Source organism: Cheilinus undulatus, linkage group 21 (genome assembly GCF_018320785.1).
Source record: "Cheilinus undulatus linkage group 21, ASM1832078v1, whole genome shotgun sequence".
Taxonomy (NCBI): Eukaryota; Metazoa; Chordata; class Actinopteri; order Labriformes; family Labridae; genus Cheilinus; species Cheilinus undulatus.
In genome coordinates, this window is record NC_054885.1 from 13,503,558 (window position 1) to 13,517,435 (window position 13,878).

General features: G+C 40.9%; 1 protein-coding gene across 1 annotated transcript in view; it reads left to right on the forward strand.

Moving 5' to 3' along the window:
- Positions 1-13,878, forward strand: part of grin2aa (glutamate receptor, ionotropic, N-methyl D-aspartate 2A, a) — a 275,736-nt gene that overhangs the window by 1,378 nt on the left and 260,480 nt on the right. Inside the window, exon 2 of the mRNA XM_041778235.1 lies at positions 49-202. The gene's annotated coding sequence lies outside the window, so the exon portion shown is untranslated. The remainder of the gene's footprint in view (positions 1-48; positions 203-13,878) is intronic.

Consider the following 13,878-nt stretch of genomic DNA (forward strand, 5'->3'; position numbering starts at 1 on the left):
GATTTTTTTTTCTCTCCTTCGGACACGGTGGGAATAATTCATCGCCAGAGATTCGGTGATATTTCTCTCCCCCTCCGTCCTGGTGTGCAGTGTTTGTGAGTGTGATCCCCATCAGAGGCTGCATGGTTTCTCCGAGGAGAGAGGGGACTGTTGCAATGTCATCTCGCACCACTGTTTTGGAGCTCTGTGGAAGGGAGATGCTGTAAGTATTGTTTTCTCTTAATTTTAATTATGATGCTCCTGCGGTGACTCTTGCCTCCTGCCCCCCTCTCTCTCTCTTGATCGCTGGGTTGTACCCACTGGAGTCCCTTATCCAAAGTGCGGCACCCACACTACACTGTGCGAGTAAGCCCCTAAAACGCGACCAAAGGGGGTTTAAACGACACTCAAGAAGCGGTATGAGACGAAACCAAACACGATTAAATTCTCTCCTGTCAGCTTTTACGTCAAGTATGAGAATTTTTTCATAATTTAGATGAGAGGGCTGGCGCAGTGAGCGCAGCGCAGGCTGCCTCAAAGCGCACCACTAACATCTCTGACCCAGCCAAATTGTTCTGATCACACATACTCGATTGCAATAAATCCAAACAAACCCATAAAATGACTACACAGATAGAATTCAAATGAATGCCTGCTTTGGTATTTAGATAAAAGCACCCCTGCCTCCATTATCGGACGCTTGAAGCCGATATCCAAAAATGCACAGAGCACACGCGACTTAAGTAAAAGAAGCGCGTGCAATTTGCAGCTTTGTCCATGTGGTTTGATAACACAATGCGGGGATTTGCTCGCGCCACTGGTTGGTACAACTTCCCACTCTTCTTCTCCTCCATCCCAATCCAGGACGAACAGTCAGCGCTGCGTAAAGGGGATCTTTGAGGGAAAAAGGGGCTATTTTGGGGAATATTTAGCGCCATTTCAGCCAAATTCTGCCCCCTAGTCTTTACACAAACACGACAGAAAGTCGACACAAGCTTTACCCCCCCCCCCAAAATCTACCACTATGTAGAGAGCGTCTTGGCCATGAGTGGAGGAAGGCAGACTGAGATTGCACCAGTAGGGGTCGCACTTGTATTGTGCTGCCTCCATTGAACATAATCGGGAGATCCAAATGAATTTACATCTCCCCTCACCCCCCCACTCCCCTGACTCCCTCTCCTCTCCTGTTTTCGGGATTCAGTCACGTTGTTGAAGCGCAGTTCTCCTATCACAGAGAACCCCCCCTCCTCCCCTTCTCCTCTCTCTGTATGTAAAAAGCGCCAGCTGCAGCCCCATGGAAGGGCAATCCATATTTTTATGACAGCTAAAGGAAATAATGAATTAACCCACCATACCTCCCCACATGCAGATTGAGGCCCTGCCGTAAACAATAACCATTCTGCCTTATTGTTCTCCTGCTTTTTCTTTCCGCTGGTGTGTGTGTGTTTGTCTCTGTCAGATTATAGTTTGTTAGAAAGATTGCATTCATTATCACCAATTATACACCGGTGGCAGAGGGAAGAGAGAGGGGTGTAGGAAGAAACTGTGAAGGAATAAGAGTGGAAGACTGGGATTTTTCAAACCAGGAAGACAATGGCATGCTTGATTTTACCTTTATTTAGCTAAACACACTATCAGGGAAACTTGACAAGTCAACGAAAAACTGAGTTGCTTGTTCACACGTGCTTCACAGCAGGAGACTTTCACTGGGGCAGGACATGACGTAAAAGGACTGACATGGAAATGGATGAAGACACGACAGAGTTTGACATGAGAGAATGGCGAATAGAAAACAAAGTAGTTTCATTGCACACAGTGCTGTGAAACAATATTTAGCCCCTTCTGGATTTATTATTTTTGTGTATTTGTCACTCTAAAATGTTTCAGATCATCAAAAAATATTGTAATTGCCCCCTAAACCTAATAACTGGTTTTGCCACTCTTGGCACAACAACTGCAAGCAAGCATTTTTCTGTAACTGGTAATGACTCTTTTGCATCCCTGTGGAGGAATTTCATCCCACTCTTCTTTGCAGACTTATTCTATTTCTATTGGAGGGTTTTCCAGCATGAATGGCATGTTTAAAATCATGCCACAGCATCTTAATTCATTTTAAAATTGGACTTGACGAAGCCACGTCCAAACCTTCATTTTTTGGGTTATTTTAAGCCATTCATAGGTGGACTCGCTGGCGTGTTTTGGGTCATTGTCCTACTGCATAACCCAAGTGCGCTTGAGCTTGAGGCAACAAACTGATGGCCAGAAATTCCTCCGGATTTTATGGGAGAGCAGAATTCAAGCAGCCCCAGACCATCACGCTACCACCACCATGTTTGACTGTTGGTTTGATGTTGTTTTTTTTTTTGTTTTTTTTTTTTGACGAAATGCTGTGATGTAACGGGGCACCAACTTTCAAAAAGTTCATCTTTTGCCTCATCAGTCCATGGAGTATTTTCTCAAAAGTCTTGGTGATCTTGAAGATGATTTTTTAGTCAAATGTGGGATGAACCTTTGTGTTCATTTTGCTAAGCAGTGGCCTTTGAACTCTCCCATGGATGCCATTTTTTCCCAGTCTCTTTCATATTGTTCAATCGTGACCACCGACCTTAACTGAGTCAAGGGAGGCCTGCAGGTCTTTAGATGTTGTTCTTGGTACTTTTGTGACCTCCTGGATGTGTCGGCGATGCGCTACTGGAGTGATTTTGGTAGGCTGGCCACTCCTGGGAAGGTTCCTTACTGTTCCAAGTTTTCTCCATTTGTAGAAAATGGCTCTCAAATTAATTTGCTGGAGTCCTAAAGCCTTAGAAAAGGCTTTGTAACTGTTTTCAGTGACTTTGTTTCTCATCTGTACTTGAATTTCTTGAGATCATCATTTTCTTTGAGATCTTTTAGCCTACTTCACTTAGTCTAAAAGGTTCTATTTAAGTGATTTCCAACAGGTCTGATAGTAATCAACCTGTTTCCCAAAAACGTGGTTGATCATGATTATTTTGTGATATTAACATTTGTTTGATGATCTGAAACATTTTAGTGTGACAAATATGCAAAAAAATACGAGATCATGAATGGGACAAATCCTTTATCATGGTCCTGTACATGGCCATCAACAGTCGTGGGACATAAACACACAAACTCCATCATCCTCTTCCTTTATGTGTATGAGAGACTGATGTGTCTGTCAGTATTAAGAAAAAGGAAAACCCTGAAAGTTTCTAGATTTCCAAATCTTCATGAGTTGCTTGTTTACACGTGCCCCTGTCAGACAGGGAGGAAAATAGTGGAAAGAGAATGAGAAGTATGAGAGTTAAACTATTTGAAACTATTTTTTTATCAGTTGACATCCACAATCCTGGTCAAATGCTCCATCTGTACTCCAAAACACTATCAGCCCCTTTAGCTGTTCTTGGTAACTACTGCCTTGGTGCCACAGTTCTTTAATCCAACGTAAACAACGGTGACCTGATAGCATGGACAGTATCTCTTGGGAACAGCATGGTTTAAGCTCTTTGTTGACCTAGGACCTTGTTTCCCAACCTGAGGTCTGGGACCCCCCTTAGAGATTTCAGGTGGCGTGATGGCTTAGTCTGCTCTGAGGTTGATACAATTACATTTGCACAACTTAAGGACTAACAAATGTGTTTAATTGGATGTGAAATGATTCACCCTGAAACATCCCCTAATGAGTTAAAGAAGTGGTTAAAAAGTTGTGCCAAATCCAGTCGCTCAGGTCTGTGCCACTACGTATTCCAGCAGATTTCAAATAGCATAGAGGCGACCCTACCCAAATACCGTTTACGGGGTGTTGCCCAGATGGATGTGGACAAAACCTTCCACTCTTCTTGGAGGGCTTTCCACAAGTGGAGTGTTTTGGTGTGGGATTTGTGCCCATTCATTCTGTCGAGCATTTATAAGGTCAGAAATGGATGTTGGACAAGAAGGCCTAACTCGCAATCTCCTTTCCAGATCATCCCAAAAGTACACAATGGGATGTATACACCAAACTCAACAAACCATGTCTTTATAGTCCCTGCCTTGTGCACTGGGGCACGGTCATGTTGGAGTAGGAAAGGGCTTTCCCCAAACTGTTGCTACAAAGTCGGAAGCATAGCATCATCCAAAATGTCTTGGTATGCTGAAGCATTAAGATTGCTCTTCATTGGTGATAAGGGGTCTGGCCCAAACCCTGAAAACAGTCCCCTACCATTATCCCTCTTCCCCCAAACTTCACAGTTGGCACAATACAGTCAGGCAACATTCTCCTGGTGACCACCAAACCCAGACTCACCCATCTGACTGCCAAACATAGAAACGTGATTTGTTACTCGAAAGTACAGTGTCAGTTTGCTTTACACCACTCCGTCTAACAATTGGCATTGGACTTGGTGATATGAAGCTTGCATGCAGCTGCTTGGCCAGGCTTGTTGACCCTGTTCTGTGATTTTACGTGGTCTTCCGCTTTGTGTCTGAGGTCCTGTTGTTCCTAAATGCTTCCACTAATAAAATCACTCACAGTTGACTGTGGAATATCCAACAGGGATGAAATGTAACAAACTGTCTTATTGCAAAGGTGGCATCCATTACAGTGTCGTGCTTGAAGTCACTGAGCTTTTCAGAACGACCCATTCAAATGTTTGCAAATTTAGACTGCATGGTTAAGTACTTGATTTTATACACCCGTGGCAATGGGTCTGAACAAAACACCTGAATTCAATACTTAACAGTTGTGGCCAAAAACCTTTGTCCATATTGTGTAGGGAGCTGGAAGGAATGTTTCTTTCACAACAGCAGTGCACCCTGAAAATTTCAGGACATTTTCAGGAGTTTTGTGTACAGCACTATTACGCCTTTGTTCACTCAGTCAGAGAAAACTTCTAAAAAAATGTAAAAGGGTTAAAGTGAGCACTCTATCCCCTCAAAGGTGGCGAAGAACAAACACACCACAGGACTAGCTGTTCAGTTTGCTTCTTGCTGCCACAAAACAATCTCTCTACTTCCTATTTTTCTTTCCACTTTTTTTCCTCTGTGTGTGCTTTAGCAACAAGAATGTATTTGCATGTTATTACAATAAAGCAAATTGAAATTCAGAAAAGAGAGAGAGAGACAGCAGTCTAATACAGGCCTCCTGCATGCTAATAAAGTAGAAAGAGACTGATGCAATTAGCGCAAAAAAAGTGAAAATAAGCTAGCAAAGAGACTAAGTTGAACATTCACATGAAGAAGGAAGGCATAGGTACGCATTAGGCATCAGTTGCATAGAGAGAGACTGTTCACAGCCATTATATAATGAGAATGCTTGTGGCCTCCCTTCTTTCATTGTGTGTGTGCGCCTCTCTTACACACACATCATAGCACCATGGGTTTGCAGGGAGCTAAAGAGGTATGTGCAGTGGGCAGACAACATGTTGAAGCCTGAGTGGTAACAGACGATTACTTCCACTGGGCTTCTCATGGGTGCTCATGCACACGTCAGGGCACACAGAGCAGATGGCTGGGGCCTGGGAGAGAGAGAGAGAGAGAGAGAGAGAGAGAGAGAGAATGAAAGCGAGGGAGAGAGATTGAACGGCTGGGAGAAAAAAGGAGAGCGGAACGAGGTGACAAAGGACGGGGAATGGTACTTTGAAGGGCACTCTCCCAAAGTTCGGCAAGTCACGAATAAAGAGTCTGAACTGGAGTTGGTGATATCTTGATGTCGCTGAATCCTTGACATCCCATGATGAATCTTGATCCCTCTAAACATCGTTGTCACTTTGTATTCTAAAGTCTGTAGAAAGTTCCCAACCTCTGCAGCACATTTGTATTCATACAGTTTCTGCGTCTTTGCATCTTCAAAATGACAGTATCTCATTTTCAAATGAGACTCTTTCAAAAGAAAGGAAAGATACTGAACTTGGGGAAAGAAATAAGCTGAGGAAAAAAATAAGACTTTTGGTGAAGGGGGATGTTTGGGTCGGATGAATAAATGAAGAAGCTTAATTTAGAATCTGCATAACTAGACAGACAAAACCCCCACATGACACACAAACTGTTGAACCAACAAAGAGAACAAAACAAAAAAGGAAGCCTGAACCTCGTGAAGCATTGAGAGAGGAGGGTGTGCTCTTGGTTAAGTAGTTAAGATGCAGATCACTGGTCTCAGCGTTCCCAGAGAGAACAGATCTAGAAACAGGCAACAAGAGGCAGACATGTTCAAGTTTGAAGGCTGAAGTAAACACGTAAATCTTGAATCCTGACGGTATGTAGTGCAACACTAACTTTTCACTTTAGATGGCTCTGGTACTGCAAAGAAAGTCCCTCATTCAATCCTCCGTCATCATTTCACAATAACCCTAATACCAGCATTTTAATTGGGAAACCAAGCCTACCAGTTACTTTAACAGTCATAAGTAAAAGCATTTGATTCGAAAAAATGTTATTTGAGCATAGAGGAATTAACCTGACAAGCCAGATCTGGCTTGTCAGATTCACACATCCATCTGGTAAACCTCCCATAGACAGTGTTTGGGAAAGGGCAGAGCCTTCTGTCCATCACATCTTTATGGGCCAATCAGAGCAACAAAACATGTGACGTCGTAGGTGTGCACTGCTACCAAGGAGTAAACTCCATAGAGAATCGCATAACGCAAAACAATGCCAACTGTAGACATGTCAATACGTGATTTTTGTCATTTTTGAAAAAAGAAAGGAACTCAATGCTCTTCTTCTTCTTTAAACAAAGAAATGTTGTCAAGTTCTGATAAAACTGACGCTACAGCTGCATTTACGCTAATCTCTTCCACCATGCACTGATCTCTTGTTGCTGCTTGCTAACGTCACGACTCCGCCGCACCTGGAATACATCCTCTTACTTTCTTACAGGGCCCAATCTGTTCGTATGGGTGCTTTGCAAGATGGATTCGCCAGTGAGAAACACGGAAACAGGCGAATCCATCTACTTTGAAAGGTTATTGAGGTATAGGACTGTGTTCACATTTTTTCAAAGGTACTACACAGCCAGAGCCTGTTGAGATAATTTATTGCTGATGACAACTTTTAGAGCTTTCAAACTGTACAGGGACCTTCTTTCTACATTTACCTTTATTGCATAGTTATGTTGATAATGATAACGTTGTATTAAATTAAAAACTGTATATCATTGACTACTAAGCCCTACCCCAACGAGGGATGAGTGTTGAATCTGGACATTGCGCTGGTACCAACACATCCAATACCTACTGGGCAAAATTACAACACAGATATTGATACTGCATTTCAATACCCTGCCTCCCAAGTGCGACTCCCTGCCACTCCATATGAAAAGCAAGACATACATTATGGAATTTCTGAGATTTATGTATTAAGTTGCACCGGTTTAGCCCTGCAATAGACTGGCGATCAGTCTACCGTGCACCCTGCCTTTCGCTCGATGACAGCTGGGATAGGTTTCAGCCCCTATGACCCAAATGGGATAAGCGGTGTAGAAAATAGATGGATGGTTACACCAGCTTCCTTTTCTTCTCACATGTTCAACTGGCATCTTACAAAGATTTGTTTGGGAATCATTTACAATGCCCACATAGCTTTCATTCTCCAGCTTAATCTAAAAGATATTGCTTAAGGCACTGTTTAGGCACCGTTTAAAAAGTATTGATTTAGCACCGGTATCAGAAAAAAACAGTTGATACCCAACTCTAACCCTAAAGGTCTTTACACACCGGATCTGTTATTTCTTTATGCGTTTTTCTCTGATCTGTAAAAAAGACGTCACACACTCAAACCTTGCAAACTGAGTCCGTTGCATTTTTATATGCCTTCCCATCGAAAATTCGTAGACTTTGGCAAATTGTTTCATGTTTCCTCTTACTCTGTCGCTTCTTTAAAATCACACTGGATCCAGCCATCCTGACAGCGTCATACAGCACCGGCTCACGTGTCATATTGCTGAGCCAAGTTGGAGAGATGGAGATTAACTTTATATTTCCGTCTCTGTGATAACCTGTGAGTTGGCTACAGACTTGTGCCTTTATCTGTTATATTCCCATGGACGATATCCACATAACACGCGGATAAGTCACGGAGTTTAAAGTGAAGGTTCACTGCAAGAGGGAGAAAGAGGAGAAGTGGTGAGCGAGTGAGATGAAAGCAGCGGGCACTGATCGGAATTATCAATCACCCATTTAAATGAATTGGACTGGTGCGAAAATTCGCAAAAAACTGAACCTGTTCTGAAAAAAATAATGCTAGATGAAAGCTTCGGCATCTGTTTGCAAACATGATTAGAACAACATGAGCTTGATTTTCTTTTTTAACATAAGAAAAATTAGTAAGAAAAATAACTGACTCAGTACACAAAGGCCTTAACAGCTGTTTGCAATCATATTGGCCCAAGATTGTGAATAAAGCATGTTTGTCTTGAAATGAAGTTGATGTACTTTTGTCTTCTACGAGAGCGCTGTAGAGGATGTAAAACAGTATGGTTTAGTTTTTCAGGGTTTGGGCTAGGCCTCTTATCTCCAGTAAAAACATTTTGGGCAATGCTATGCTTCCAACTTTGTGGCAACAGTTGGGGAAAGGCCCATTTCATTTCCAAAATGACTGTGCCTCAGTGCACAAAGCAAGGACTACAAAGACATAGTTTGATGAGTTTGGTGTGGAAGAGATTGACTGGCCCTACAGAGTCCTGACCTCAACCTCCATCGGTACCTTTGGGATGAACTGGAAAGAAGATTTTGAGCCAGGCCTTCTCGTTTAACATCAGTGTCTGACCTCATAAATGCTCCACTGAATGAATGGGCACAAATTCCCACAGAAACACTCCAAAATCTTCAAAGACCTCCAAGTAGAGTGTGGGCTGTTATAGCTGCAAAAGGGGGGGCAACTCCATATTAAAGTACATGTTGTTGAATACAATGTCACTACAGTCCCTGTTGATTTAATGGCTAGGCAGAACACGTATCGCGTTCATGTATATTATATATGTATATTATATGGTGAACTTATGCACCTGTAAGTTTTCAGAGCCTTTCTGGAGGCTTTTTCTCAGTTTCAGCCAAAAGAAAATCAGCTTGATGAGAAAAGTAGAAGTGATTTCTCTATTGAGACTTCAATGACAAACACAAGGCCTTGCACACCACTGAAGTGATAAAACATGAGGACATAGATGTTAAATGCTTGGAAACAGTGCAGCAGCCTTGATGCCTGTCCAAATAAATGAATGCCGACATGGTGTAGCTGCTTTTCTGGAGATACATCTCTTCTCCTAAAGAAACACAAATTTAACAAAAGCTGTCAAATTGTACAAATCGATGTTGCGTGTAGATCATTTTTATCCTCAGGATCATCTCTCTTTCCAAAACACAAATTTGTAGTCCGTTTTTTGCATTGGAAGTGATGTGTTTCAAAGCTTATAAAGTAGGATGGCTACACTACTGGAGTAGATTTGCCTCTGTTGTTGTGTTTCCATCCATTCTTTGATGTTGTAAACCTCTCTACACCATTACTAGAACACTAGTGACCATATAGATGTACATAGATTGTTGTATTGATATAGAGCTGGTCAATAAGACAGACACTAGGATGGGAGGACATGTAGGTTGATGAAAGGAGACTGAAGATAAAAGGAAGGGCTGGAGTATGGTTGAATTGTGGAAATAGCTGAATGAATGTATGGAGAAGAAGATGTCAGATGGGGAAAAAAACATACAATATTCACGCTAGTCCTGCATAAACCAGAAAGTATATGTATACACATTCACACATGCATCCTCTGGGCTGTAGCTGAGTAAAACATACACTTATCATCTTCGGTTTCAACCATTCTGGCTCTGACTGTGTAAATAAATCATATCCATAGAGTGTGTTCAGTATGTTAATGTAATTTTAATGCCATTTAGGAAGATAGAAGGAAGAAAGAATGTGACTGCAGTGGTAAATGCAATCATATTAATCATCATGTAAAGATAATGTGGTTGAATTATTGATGCATGTGAAAGCAAGTTGTGTGCCGAGCAGAAACGTAGGCCTGAGCTTTGCAGCGGGGGAAGCTAAATGGGGTTATTGTTGTAAGTGTTTACCAGAGGAGATTTTACAGCTGGTGGGTGAGTTTGTGTGGATTTAGATTGTGCTCTAGGTTTTAAAAATATAACCACATACACTTAAACACAAAAATGAGAGAAAAGACACCATTATTTTATTTCATTCATCTTCAAGCTGCTATTTTCCTCTGATGTCATGCTCAGGATAAGAAGCTCAAGCGTGTAATGTTAATGCTGCTGTGATCCAATGGAAGTCTTATGAATTTACAAGTGACAAACCATTATCATTTCACTTTATTTTTTGATAAACAGCATTTAAAAGACATTGCAAGGACCAGGAACAAGTAGAGACCAGGGACCAGATTGAATCTTAAACCAACATATTGCGACAATTAGATTACAGCTAATTTTAGTGTTAGCCTCTTTTATCAAATTTAACTCTATATTAAAAAGTGGCAAAAACAAATATTGATATTTAGTGGTATTGTACTAGCAGAAAAGTCACCTACGAATAACTTACTAACATAATGCCAGCTTCAAATTCAACTCCTAGCAAGCAGTTTGCAAGATTGAATTATGCTTATGCTAATATTTATTAGAATACAATTAACTAAAAAGTGGCAAAAACAAATATATGGCTACTGTTGGGTTGTGCTACATACAACAATACATTAAGAAATTTTAGATAGCTGTCTTTGGTTATGCTACCTATAAATCCATCACTTAGCTAAGGGAAGTGGTGCATTTGTAGGTGAATATGCAATTTTATAGTGCTGGAACACTATTAACTATTACAAGCTAAAACTAGATGTCAAAACCAGATATTGTCAGTATATTGTGAAAAACAATAAAATCAGGAATGTACACATTTTCTGCTATCTTGAGATTAATGCCCTTGCTGAAATAACCCTTTCTTTTTGAAATAAAACTACCATATTTTCCGGACTATAAGTCGCTCCGGAGTATAAGTCGCATCAGTCAAAAAATGCGTCATGAAGAGAAAAAAAACAAACAAATATAAGTCGCACTGGACTATAAGTCGCATTTATTTAGAAACTGACACACCGTTGTCCGTGCTCTGATAGAGAGGCGGTTGCGTTGCGTGAAGCGGTAACACCAAGAAGGCCCGCCTGCAAAGTCATTTATATTCCTCTCCTTGGCAACTACCAGGGCGTGGAGACTTAACTGCACTGCTGACAAGCCTCTCCCAGCAGCACATTGTTCAAGCACCCATCTGTGTACTCATCCCTCCAGCCCTGGCCATCTTCCTTACAGCCCGCGATTAGCTTTCTTTGTTTTCTTCATTGCAATAAAAGTAACCTCTGCTTTTTGCCAGTCCCTTACAAGTTTCTCACTCACTCTAAACTTTCTTTCTGTGGCTCGATTACCATTTTCATTCATTTTTTCAGTGGTACAGGAGCATATAGCATACAGCATATTGTTGTCACCATGGTTGTCACAAGCCTAGAGCGCCCTCTCGCGGCTGTAGACGGTAATGTTTACTCCTTGTGCATGTCAGTCAGTATGAATTAACATTAAAAAACATGTTAAATTATATATATTTTGATATGTAAGTCGCACCTGACTATAAGTCGCAGGACCAGTCAAACTGTGAAAAAAAGTGCGACTTATAGTCCGGAAAATACGGTAAATATGTAACACTTAAAAGTATTCAGCAACTTACTAAAGATGCTACTTTATGCTAGGAAATGGCAAAACAAGTATAAGGCTACTGTTTGATATTGTTAAAAGCTAACAAAAGCCTATTTTTCAATATTGCTAAGGCTAATATTTATACAAATTCTCCTGCTTACTAAATTAGCAGTAGGATAGATAAAAGGGGAAAAATGAACTTCTGATCACTATTTGACTGGGCTACATACAACACAATAAAAAAAAAGTCTTAATGACTTGCCTTTGTTATGCAAGCTTTGCTAATGTAACTCTTGAGTTTCTAATATTGCCAACGCTAATATTTGTTAGCCTACAGCCCCTATTAGCAAGAATCACAGCAAGCTTGAAAGTGGCCAAAAAATACAATTTGGTAGTGTTTCAGTACTATTGAATAAGCCTGGGGTCTCCAAACTTTTCAGCCTGTAACCCCCAAAATAACAGTGGCAGGTACTGGGGACCCCCACCATCCCTGGAGACGGTGAAAGTGTACAGTGTTGCACAAAGCATCGTGCACAAATATATTTTAGGAAGATTTTGGACACATAACTTACATTAAAGCAGAAATCTCACTCTGTAACTATGGTTTTATTTTAAATTGAACTCATTTCGAGGATACTTTTTACAGTAATGGATAATAAAATACACTGTTGAAATCATTTTAATTTAATTTCTTTTGGAAAGCACACTGCAACCCCCCTTGCCTGCTAATGCTATACTCAGCTCTCTATGAAGTGGTCGAATGTCTAGCTGTGGCTAATGACTTGACTGTTGTCATTACCCACGCTGATGAAATCGTCAGGGGGGTTATGTAAAGGGTACCGTATCTTTGCGTGTTTGTTTGTTTGTTTGTATGTGTACAAGATAACTCGAGAGCGGCAAGTTGGATCTCCACCAAACTTTCAGGGAATATTGGGGGAGTGACAGGGAAGAATCCATTAGATTTTGGTGATGCTCCGCGCACCAATTTGGTTTTTCTCAAACTTCGAAATTTTGAACACCATAATAATCAATGGGAGCGTGAGTTCCTCGGTGGCGCTGCTTAGGCGTGGGTCTGCCGCCTCAGATGGCCATTCTAGTTTTACCTTGAAATATATGGCCTAAAGTCTATCTTGATTTTCTGTATTAAATTACATTTTTCATTAATGGAGAAGAAGTAAAATAAAGTAACAGACACCTTACATCTATGAAATACAAAACAATAAGCATTTCAGCTTCCTCTCTTGGAGATCATATCAAAAGGAAGTGGTTTATGGGGCAGTATGTTAAAATGACCAATAAGAATGTCATTATAGACTCCAAATAAATACTTAAATAGACACTACTAAAGTTTTGTGCCTTTGGAGACATGAGTCTACTTTTAAGTGTGTGTTTGTGTGTGGACCAGTATTATGGATGCGCCTGCCAAACATCATTTACTTCTGTGGTGCCAACAAACGGTAGCCTTTGTGTGACGACCAACTGCCCCAATCTGATTTGGCAGGGGGGATGCTCTGTCTCTTCCACTCTCCCTTTCGTTTTGGACGTCTGAGTCTCTTTCTCAATCTACTCCCCCTCCTCCCTCCCGGCATTACCTTTACTTCATCTGCCCATTTTCTCTTCTTTTGTTCATTTTGCTGCTACTCTTCTGAAACCCCCCCTGTGATGCTGCAGGGTTGAGTCAAGTAAAGAGAGAGAGAAAAAAACACACTCTTTGTTAGTCAGATTTGCACACCAACCATTGGAACTGAGAGATAATCTTGTCAACAATGAACTCCCCCGTTACTATAAATATCATAATGCGCCAAATTGGTACTAGTTGGACCCTTTTATAGTTCCTTTCTTCATGCACTATTCGTGTGGCTATCTACAGTAGAAAGCCTCCGAGTGTTTTCTATTTATTTGTAGTACACTGCAGTACATAACTTATGAAAAACAAGTAGGCATTGTTTAGAAAAATACATCCTAAATTCTTACATATACAATATTATATACAGTACATTTGGAAACATTTATGTAACAGTATTGAGTTTGTTTTTTTTCAGATCCTCTGTATAGACACGCCAGACTGTGTGGGCTTCCAAACTCAACTGTAACCTCCAAAAACTGCAGATGGAAAGCATTCTAACAGCCTGATAGTCCAGCTCATATCCTCTATAATCTAAAATGGGATGGACGCAAAAAGAAACAGTGGCAGATTTAGGCTTGAGAGTCCTGTTTTTTTTGATGGTTTTTAAGA